Source organism: Sprattus sprattus, assembly GCF_963457725.1.
Source record: "Sprattus sprattus genome assembly, chromosome: 14".
NCBI lineage: Eukaryota > Metazoa > Chordata > Actinopteri > Clupeiformes > Clupeidae > Sprattus > Sprattus sprattus.
In genome coordinates this window covers 16,218,682-16,229,747 of record NC_137912.1, presented here as the reverse complement: position 1 = coordinate 16,229,747, position 11,066 = coordinate 16,218,682, and positions in this window count along the sequence as shown.

Below are 11,066 nucleotides of genomic sequence, written 5' to 3'. Positions count from 1 at the left end.
TATGTACCTGCTATTTCACTTTTGATATCAAACAGATGTCCATGAGCTGTTGCAGCTTTTCTTAAACATTGCTTTTTAGGCTACATTTGAACAGTTAAACATTTTCAATTGCATTTCATGAATAACTTCAGCCTCAATATTTTATCAGTAAAACATGTTTTCTTTTATTTGATCAGAGCTCTTGTTTTAAACACTTAAACATTTTTTCAATTTCCAATAGGTGATCAGTCCATACAGTCCTACCCATGTTACTAAGCGCATGTCCATTGTTTTATAAGCTTGCTATTTATTCTAACATAAAGACTTAACAGTAGGCCCATTCCATATTATTTAAGTAGCATAGTCTGTAAACTCCCAATAGGCAGGTTTTAGGCTACTATGCAGTAAGAGCAATGCCATACTTCATTTAGCCTGAAGTTGGTTGTTTTCCAACTCAACCCGTGCCTATTGTACAACATCTAAGCTAGAACTACGAGCCCCGTTTCGATGTGGCTCTTCCAGACACTAGATGGTGACAAAGCATTTAGCATTCACATGGGCCTGAAGTGTGTGTGTGTGTGTGTGTGTGTGTGTGTGTGTGTGTGTGTGTGTGTGTGTGTGTGTGTGTGTGTGTGTGTGTGTGGTGTGTGTGTGTGTGTGTGTGTGTGTGTGTGTGTGTGTGGTGTGTGTGTGGGTGTGTGTGTGTGTGTGTGTGTGTGTGTGTGTGTATGTGTGTGTGTGTGTGTGTGTGTTTGTGTCCCAGGGGTCACAATAGTAACAATTCATATAAAATGTGTAGGTAACTCCTCATATTTACATGGTATAAAAGACGTGAAATGTGTCATGTGTTCTGCTAACGAAATGCATGACTATAGCGGGTAAAAGGATGCACTTAGCCGTCTCCTCCTTACCCTCCAGCCTTGTGAGTAATTGTATGTGTGGGGGGTCTTTTTTGCTTTGCCTTTAGGCATTCAGTCAAACACTCTTTCACGACAGACTGAAAATGTCCCTGGTGGAACTGATGTGTTTGGTGACATGTTGCCTCTCACTAAAAGCTGTTGCTAAGACCCTGATTTATGACCCAAAGCCATTCCAGAGAAACTGCAGTGGATACTTTCATAGATAAAAGCTTGCATGGAAACCGCAAAACAAAACCAGCTGTAAAGACTTTTTCTACCTCCCCACCCTCCACTGTTGTTCTCTATATTTTATATTTTGTGGTATTGATCATGTATTTGTGGGGTATAACATCAAGTGCATGAGTGATTGATGGGGGAAGTAAAAATGACATCTGTAAAATATGTCATGGTCTAAACATCTGAGGTAGATGTGTTTCTTCCGTGCCACATCACACGAAGTGGACCTGTGTTGTCTAGTTTTGTGACCATGGCAACCTCACTAGTGTTATGTCACTTTAAACCATATGCCTTGTCAAGGACACATTTTCTGATGATTTTGTCCAAGAGGATCCAAACAGACATTGATGCAGTGTTCAGTTAGTGTTCAGAGTTGCCAGTCTACAGGAAATCAAGTCAGGTTTTGTTCATGAAAGGCTTGAGGCAACACGACCAAGAACACCTCCTGGAACTTTTAATTGAATTGGTCCTCCAGTCACTGTTAGTCACCCACAGAGAGCTATGTGCTATTTGGAGGTTACTGGTTCTTGATGTTTTGAGATTTCACTTGTTGAAGTGTTTGGTTATTGTGATTGTTTATGAAAATGAAATAGGGTGCTTTCATTGCAAATAAATTAGCTAATGTAGCATTGTTCATTCTTTCTTTCCCTGACATACAGTATTTATCATGGAAAATGTCAGAAGAAAAGCTAATTGGCCTGTATTTCAGAGTCATGTAAATATAATCAGTTATGTACCTATACTGTTATATTCACACGGTCCTCATTTTATTCTAGTTTTAAAAATGTAATTAAATAAAAAATAGTCTTCTCAGTATGTAAAGTACCCCTAAGTTTGATGTCAAAATCAACTAGATATTTTAATCATGTTTTACAGCCTACGCTTTCCCGCCTTTCCTTCTAATGAATTTGTCATTAGTCACCCATCACTCTCAAGTGGCCTCTCTCCCATCTGTTTGGCTGCAGTCTGCTGACTGGGCTACTTTGTTTAATTAATGAAAAACTAAATTTCAGCTGCTGTAGACGGTTATTTTACTCTTTGCTTCTTCAGTTAAATTGTTAAAAAGTATTGGGAGCCAAACACCATCCCAGTAACCAAAATGTGCATGGTTAATAACTTGATTAACTCATGTGAACTATAGATTAATTAAAAAGCCATCGTAAAATAATTGTGTCAGCCTAGCGTCGCCAATATGCAAATATTAAAGTCAAATTCAGATTTTATTACAGTGAAAGTATCACATCAATAAAAGCCCAACCCAGTTCAATACATTTGTTAACATCAATAGTGGCATTGTAGCATTTTTAAGGACTGCATCAAGCTGATTTGACACATTTTGCAAAGTCTAGATCAGCCTGCCAAGACAAAAAAATCTATACCACATCAAATCAAAATATCAATAGTTCATAACATTATTCTAAATAGTGGTCCCACACTAAATGTCTCTCACTGACTGCAAAACATTGTCACACACATTTGCATACATGAAGTAAACCTGCACAGCTTAATGTGCAGCCAGACGTGAGATCCAGTCAGTCTTGCTCGCATCAACCGATCAATGGCTTGGTAATGTGTTTCTGAGGCAGATCATTCCAGCCCACACATGAAATAGCTGCAGCATCCTAATCGAGTGTTTCTGTGGTTAATTTTTTTATAATTGAGTTGTAAGGAGTGTTAGGTAGGTATAAAGGTCTAGATCTGTACGTTGAGCACAATAAAGGTAAGATTTCTACTTTCATTCAGATTGCATTCCCATATGGCTATGGTTCTTTCCAACACAATAGTTCTGAGAAATCTTTTTTCGTTCCCAGGAATCATATTCCGTCACAAACAATTCACATTTTATTTGAGATTACTCTGAATTTCAGAAATCCCAGCTAACACAGATGCTGATGGCAAAATTGCCTCCCAAGCAAACAATGATTGCTCTGTCTCTCCCTCACATCAAAGCTAATGATTAATAGGTTTAAACCACAAATATTATTTGTTTCCCCTTCACCCCGTTCAACTGTCAGAGAAGGCAACAATTTTGACACTTTTTTTGTTTGTTATAAATGCCAAAGTTGTTGTGATTGTGATTCAGTAATAAATGCCAAAGTCGTTTCATTGAGTTTCTTTCTCATTCCCCGCCCAGGCCTGTACCTTGCAAGTGTATAGACCTTTTTGTGACCCTTTATAAATAACGGTTTCAGTTCTATATGGAATGTTTCATGATGAGTACTATGAAATATTGACTTAAAAATGAGAACATGGCTTCACCCGTTTATAGGTTCTAAATGCAAGTATGGCAAGCAGTGTACACTGGCATCTAACCTCTCACTGACTTAAGATTTCTTTTTTTGTTAATTGGTTTCTGGTCAGAACCTTCGTTTTAGGAATATGTCTTTTTCTATAAATGTCACCCAGATGGTCTGAGGTGAGATTATTTTGCCTGGAGAAGGGTCTTTTGTCTCTTTTTGCAAATCTTTTCAAAGTCTGTCTGTGCCATGTCATAAGCAGGGAATGTAGAACCCTTTTCTAACACCTTGTCCCAGATTTATGAAAGAGATGAATATTGCCCTCCATTCCTCTTCTAATTAGATATTAAAGTGGTGGGTGAAATCCTTTTAGACCTAATGGCATTTGATAGCTCTTTCTTTGAAAGGCCTTTCATGAGAACTAAAAGAAAAATAACACCTCTGCTTTGTATAATACTGTCAAAAATATATGCCAGTAGCAACCTTGACAAAGACCTATGTGTCATGTGTCATTGTAGGTGTTGTTCACTCATCAGAGGCACATTCAAATGAGCAAACAACATTTTCTTCACCACGAGGAGCAGGTTATTCTTGGCGAACAAACATGGGCGTTGGATTGAGGGTTGCCATCTGATTCAAACAACTTGGAATGTAAACACAAATATGTTAAAATTATAAAGTTCAAAGGAAACTTTGTTCACCTGGAATGTTCGCCTCAGTAGGCCAAATTTGAACGAATCTCAGGTTTTCATCAGAATATTCAGCACAACAGGGGCCCAAACTACATCTGAGGACCACTGTGAGTGACTCCCTGAAGCATTGTGTATGGCGACTGGTGCCTTAGTAGTTAAAATTCCTTGTATATTAATATATTAACAGGATATATAAATATAGAATATATAAATATATTAACAGGATCGTACTCTAAGCATAAACATTTTAAGAACTCAATATGATTCTCTTCATTCATAATACGAAATATTTCACCAACATCCACACAAAGAGGGCTGGAATCCTATCTTTGCTTTAGCTGTCAGTTTAGCTGCCCATTGGGTGCCTGATTTAGAACAGTAATAACAGGCATGTTTGAAAAAGTGGAGGAGTTGAGATGCTTTGCTACGCCAGAGCATGTGGCATGGGGAGAGGTATAAATCTCCTAGAATGCAGAAGTGGGGTGAATGACAGATGTCAATCATCCCCATGTTTAGAAAACATCATTAACGCCAATTGGGGCAGAGGCAGGTTTGAGAGTCGAGCCTCTTTGGGGCCTGTGAATTTCATCATCACTTGTGCATTCTGTTCTTCTCACTGTTCATGGCACTTATTCTCAACTCAAAGCTTGGCCTTGCACTGTCCTCAGGTCCACTCTTTCTTCTGTTCTTATATATCTTTCCTTCAAGTGCTCTTATGTGCCATACATTATTTGAGGCTAACACACACACACACACAAACACACACAATACATTCCTTAAGTGAAGCCATCTTTAATCTATGAGACAGTCTGTCTTTCAATTACAAAAAGGAACTGTATTCGATTTGTCGGTGTGGGTGTGGGTGTGGGTGTCACACACCTTCTTGGTCCTATTATCTAAGAATCAACTATTGACTTTTACCCTATCTGTCTTTCATGCAGTCGTTGAAGTATTGTCAAGGGCCTGGAAGGGCAATCCCATTTAAACAGAACTTCTCACCAGCCATTTTTCCTTAACACGTTGACAGCTGTTATGAAGTACCTGAAGCCAAAATACAGTCCTGGAATATGCTTTGTTCTCCTGTAGTCATGTCTGCTGGCCTATGGAATCAGATCAATGCCATAAATATTTAGTAATCTGTAATATAGATTTTGTATCTGTAATATAGATTTTGTATCTGTGAAACCAGCTACACTTTCAAAACCTATCTACAGATACGGATTTCCAATAAGAAATGTATCTACACTTTCAAAAACTATCTACACTTTCAAAAACTATCTTCACTTTCAAAATCTATCTGCAGATATGGATTTCAGTTACGGATTTCAGTTACGCATTACGGATACGGATACGGATTTCAAGTACGAGAAAAGGCCCTTGCATGCTTCTAAAGGGAGCATGAATTGCTAGGTGCTTACGCGTTGCGTTGGGGGTGTTGCCAAGCAATTCACACCCAGAACAATAGGCTTGCGTAAAATGACACAAGTCTAGAAAAAGGGGCCGACGCACGCAAGACGTGGAAAGTCGCGCAAGGGTCGCGCAAGGGGCTTGCGCGGCCTCTTGCGCTTACGCTTACGTCTCTGAGCATAAATCAGCCTTTACGGATTTCTGTTACGAATTACAAAATCTTTTTGGCACTGTTTTTACTTCCTTTCTAAAGAGCCAATCAGCGCTTTTGGCAGATTTTCTAAAGCACCAATCAACACATTGTATCCTGTACTGATCAGCGCTAGCTTGCTGGGAAAGTTGAGTGAAACGGTGTATGCAAGCAGTCATGGATCAGAGACCGAGAAATGGCACAAGTAAGAAGTCCTATATTTGGAGTTGTTAATAAAGTCATTGTAAAACGCACAATCTTAGTCAGTGGTTTCACTCCACACTTCGTTCCACCTGTTTCAAAGATCCTTGTCGTTGTATGTAAGATATTAGGATCTGCTTTGGTAGCCAACGAAAGCTAACGTTAGCATTTTCGTGACCGGTCTCCTATTCGCATTTAATTAAGTTAACCATGAACAGTATTCATATGACCCATTATCACGATGAGAACATTTAGCAGACAACCTGCTATTGTCTTGTTCTCCAGACACATGCAAAGTGATGGTGGGGGTATACCGTTAAGTGCATATGCATCCTCAACAACTGGATAATGACCAGCCTGATTTCAAAACCACCTTGCAATGTCATTTTCGTTTCTTTTCATGGCACTTTAGGGTAGGCTATATTTGTAACCATTTTCTGAAGTCCTTGAAAACGCTTTATTGTGTATTTTTTGTGGAAGCGAGTTTTCTAGCGTCTCAGTGGAAGAGATATATGAGGCAGCAAGCTGGAGTCTTAGGCTGAATCCCATTTCACCCCTTAGCCCTTCGCCTTTCCCCTTCCCCTCCGTTTTGCGCGTTCACGTGGAGGGGTAGGGCTGTCCCAATTCACGTTAAGACAGAAAGGAAGGGGAAGGGGAAGGGCTTTCCACCCCTCCAAACGGAGATTTTCCGAGGGCACACTTCAAACGGAGGGGTGAGACCGATTTCCCCCAATGCATTGCGAACCCGTGATCATTAAAGAAGAAACATCGCGCGAGTCCCTTTAAAAATGTCGGAAAACAGCAGGAAAAGCATCACACAAATGAAAGTATTTTCTTTGTAATTTATGGTTTTAAAACTTGTTTGATGAAATGTTGCATTGTGTAAATAACAGCTGCAGGCGCCATGTTTGTTTATGTCTGGTGAGTGACAGCTGTCGCTCTCCGGTAACGTAACAGCTGACGCAGCGTACTGATGACGTACGTAAATGTTGAAGGGCTATCCCAATTCGTAGGGCTAGAGTTTCTACCCCTTCGACTACCCCTACGTTATGGCTCCGTTTGAAAAAGCGAGGGCCAAGGGGTAGGGGCAGTGCTGTAGTCTAGTTTTCTGTGGTGGGTATACTGTCTGTGATGGGTCGGTGCCACAGCTCCCCCGTGGCCTAGGTTTTAGTGGAGACATAGGTTTTAGTGGATATACGCAAACCCACGAACGTTTTAGGTGGTAATACGGCATATACTTGCGTATCACGTAGACTACAGACCTGGGTAGGGGTAAGGGTAGGGGTGGAGATTAGAAATGGGATTGGGCCTTAGTTACAATGCGTTCTGCAGCCAAGCGATCTCTGAATCGCCAGAGCCTAAGATTAACTTAATAGTACAGGTGTTCATCAGCCCTTTGGGCTAGACATAAGGAATGCTTGTTTAACTTCCTCCACAGCGTATTCAAACCGTGAGGGGGAGACCCCAGATTTTCTCCCTAGGCAGAGCGGTGGCAGATTTAGGTTATAACTATTGAATAATGAGTGGGCCAGCAGTTGCCAGCAAGCTAGCGCTGATTGGCTAGTCAGTACAGGATACAATGTGTCGATTGGCGCTTTAGAAAATCTGCCAAAATCGCTGATTGGCTCTTTTGAAAGGCTGTAAAAACAGTGCCAAAAAGATTTTGTAATTCGTAACAGAAATCCGTAATGCGTAACTGAAATCCGTATCTGCAGATATATTTTGAAAGTGAAGATAGTTTTTGAAAGTGTAGATAGTTTTTGAAAGTGTAAATACATTTCGTATTTGAAATCTGTATCTGTAAATACATTTTGAAAGTGAAGATAGTTTTTGAAAGTGTAGATACATTTCGTATTTGAAATCCGTATCTGTAGATAGGTTTTGAAAGTGTAGATGGTTTCACAGATACAAAATCTATATTACAGATACAAAATCTATATTACAGATTACAAAATATTTATGGCATTGATCTGATTCCATACTGGCCCTCTTCCTGTCTAGAAATTACACACTGCGAAAACAAGAGAAAAAAATAAAAATAATGGGGGATATATTTCTTAAAAGAAGCACACACAAAAAAAAAAGATCTGCCAACAGAACAGGATAATTTGACTAACCAAGATTTTTGTTTTTAAAAGAACCCAAATATATCTTAAAACTAGTCTGGCCAGACTAAAAACAAGTACATTTGTCTTGATTTTGACTTTGACAAAGCAGTTTTGTACTTGTCAGTGGTGATCAAACTAGTTTCAAGCATTAACTTTATTATCTAACACAATCTCAGTAACAAGTTATAATACCTATTTAAGATAATTAATGACTGAAACGCCTGAAGCAGGTGGAATGGTCTGACATAAAAAATGCGTGGTAAGAAGAAATATCTTGTCAGACAAAAAACAAGCATATATTGCCTTGATTTAAGATATTTCCTCTTACTCAGATTTCAATTTTTGCAGTGCATGGCTTCTCAGCCAGGCTGTTTTCAACAGCATGAGGTGAAATGTAACATTACAGACCTGACAAATATCTGCTCAACTGACTGCCTTCAAGAACTCAGACCACAAGCCAAATGGCAGAACTACCATTTAAAGATGACTTGGCCTTTGGGAGATATTACAGGTAATTGATAGCATCAAATGCATTTGGAACTGTCAATCCAAAAGAAAGAAGACAAGTCTATTTCTAACAATATTTTACGTATCTTAGCAGGGTGACTTCAAATGCACCATATGAGGACAACGGATTAAAACTAGCTTTCCTAGCTAATTCTGGTGCATTTACATTTGCTATGAAAATGTTTATCAATGACCAGTATCCCTTTTCAAATAAACGCATAAACAATAACCGATTAACAGCATGTTAGCCAATTCTTACAGTCCCTTTGGCCAGCTGGACGTATGAGTGTACCTTGCTTGAGCACAGGGCTCCAGGTGACAAAGCTATTCTGTTGAACACCAGAGAGCAAATTACTCTGCAGGGGCGCTTTCCCTGACCAGATGCGCATCCATTACATCAGGGGGGGATGCACTCCAGGGACCACGGCAATTGTTTGAAATGTGTGGTGTATTTGTCCAATGCAAGGGAGCTTCAACAGCTTGAGGCTGGGATATGGGACAAATTACTGCAGTACATGTCAGGACGCTCCATTACTGATGGAAGTAATGTATAAAAGGCATTCAAACAGTGGGGGGCGAAGAAACCGTGTTTGAAAAACGGCATTATGTAATGACCAATAATAATTACTTATCATTCATCTGCTTTGGATGGGGCATGTGAATGGTTCAGGTTCTCTTTCAAAATCCAGGAGAAAAGATGTATTCCACAATCCTGGCTGTGTGGGCTTTCATGTGGTGGAACATTATTGACTGTTTTTCTGATTCGTCGCCTATAGGTAGATCAAGCTGTGTTTTCATTCAGCCAGTTTCAGAAAAGCAGTATTTCATTCCATAGCTCAGCAGGTACAGCAAACCACAAAGCTGGTAAGCGGGTATTAGTCCCTGCTTTATGTTCTGCCATTAAATTAATCACAACTGGACTCAGAGCCAGCTCCTGACACCCTCACCGAAACAGTGGAGGCGCTGCTTGATTACCTCTGCTTCCTGGGTGCTGGAAATTTAATATTTAATTATTTTCTTCCCAAGGTGTGTTGGGCAGAGAGGGGTCACCTCGTTTGTGTGGGGTAGTTGTTGCGTAACGAAGCGGACAGCTTGCTAATTACCTGCCAGAGGAGAGCCAGCGTGGAGGATCCTGTGTGGCGGACCCTTGCTGTGCCACCTTGCTGAACGGTTGCCACAGCACCCGCCATCCTCATGTTATTAGCAAATTATATTTTCACCTATCCCAGTGTGAGGACACTGTCACACTGCAAAGAAGTATGCGTGCAGTGAAACTCAATGAGCCTTTCACAACCGTAACATGTAAGACACATATTCACATGCTATCCCCATTACCTGATAACCTCAGACACATATTCACATGCTATCCCCATTACCCCATAACCTCTGAATTTTCATCATCTTCTACACACACTGGTGCAGGCTCTGGCTTTGGCTTTGTAGGCTGGGTTTATATATGTGTTTATATAGATATATATATACCAAAAAGCTTGCATTATCATTTGATTGTATGCAGGAAACATATATATATACCAGAGAGTGGTAAGTTAAGATGCTGTTCTAATGCACAAGCTTATTCTGTGAGGTATTGAGATAAACAATTATGAATACTGAATGGACAATTATAAATACTTAATGGAGCCATGCCGTCCTTAGATTAATCTAAATAGAAATCCAGTTGTTGCACATGGGAAAAACTGGTTTAACAATGATAAACAATAAGACAAATAACATTAGTTATAAACATCTCCACAAATAGAACTCATTATTTTTAATAGGTATACTATGCAACTCCTCTTGTTTTCAAAAGACTTCTCTGAGTAGGAGTGTCTGTCTCCAGGCACAGTTGCCCATTTGTCTTCTAGAAGTTTTAAATTCAGATTACACTGTGGGAAACTTTATTTACTTTAACACATTGCATGTATTGTTTACACACTCATAGGTGGATAGGCTTTTACCCATGTCAATCACACACACACACACACACACACACACACACACAATAATCACACACACACACACACACACACACACACACACACACACACACACACACACACACACACACACACCACACACACAATAATGACACACATATTGCAGGAACTGGCACAGAGGCTGAAGAGTGCAGAGGGGGGAAAACATCAAGGGGTGGCTAACATGCTACAAATAGTTTCCATGGTGTGAAGGACCCCTTGACATCCCATAATTACCAAGTCACCAAGCATTGATAACAAGACAGCCAAAAGCAGAAAAGAGCAGGACCAAAGCAGGCTGTATTCAGTGCCAGTAGGCATCAGGTGGGAACAGCACCGGTCATGGACTACAGATGACGAGAGGGTCTGATCTTTAGCTCTCATTTAGCATTAAGCTTTAGCTCATCATTTGGGGGCAGCTGTGGCCTACTGGTTAGGGTTTCGGGCTGGAAACCGTAGGGTGGCCGGTTCGATCCTGGACCAGTAGGAAAATTATGGGCGGGGGAAGTGGTAGACCACTTCTCTCCCATGCCCACATCCATAGCTGAAGTGCCCTTGAGCAAGGCACATAACCCCAATCACTGCTCCCCGGGCGCGCCAAAGGCAGCGTACTGCTCCGGGTTAGTGTGCATC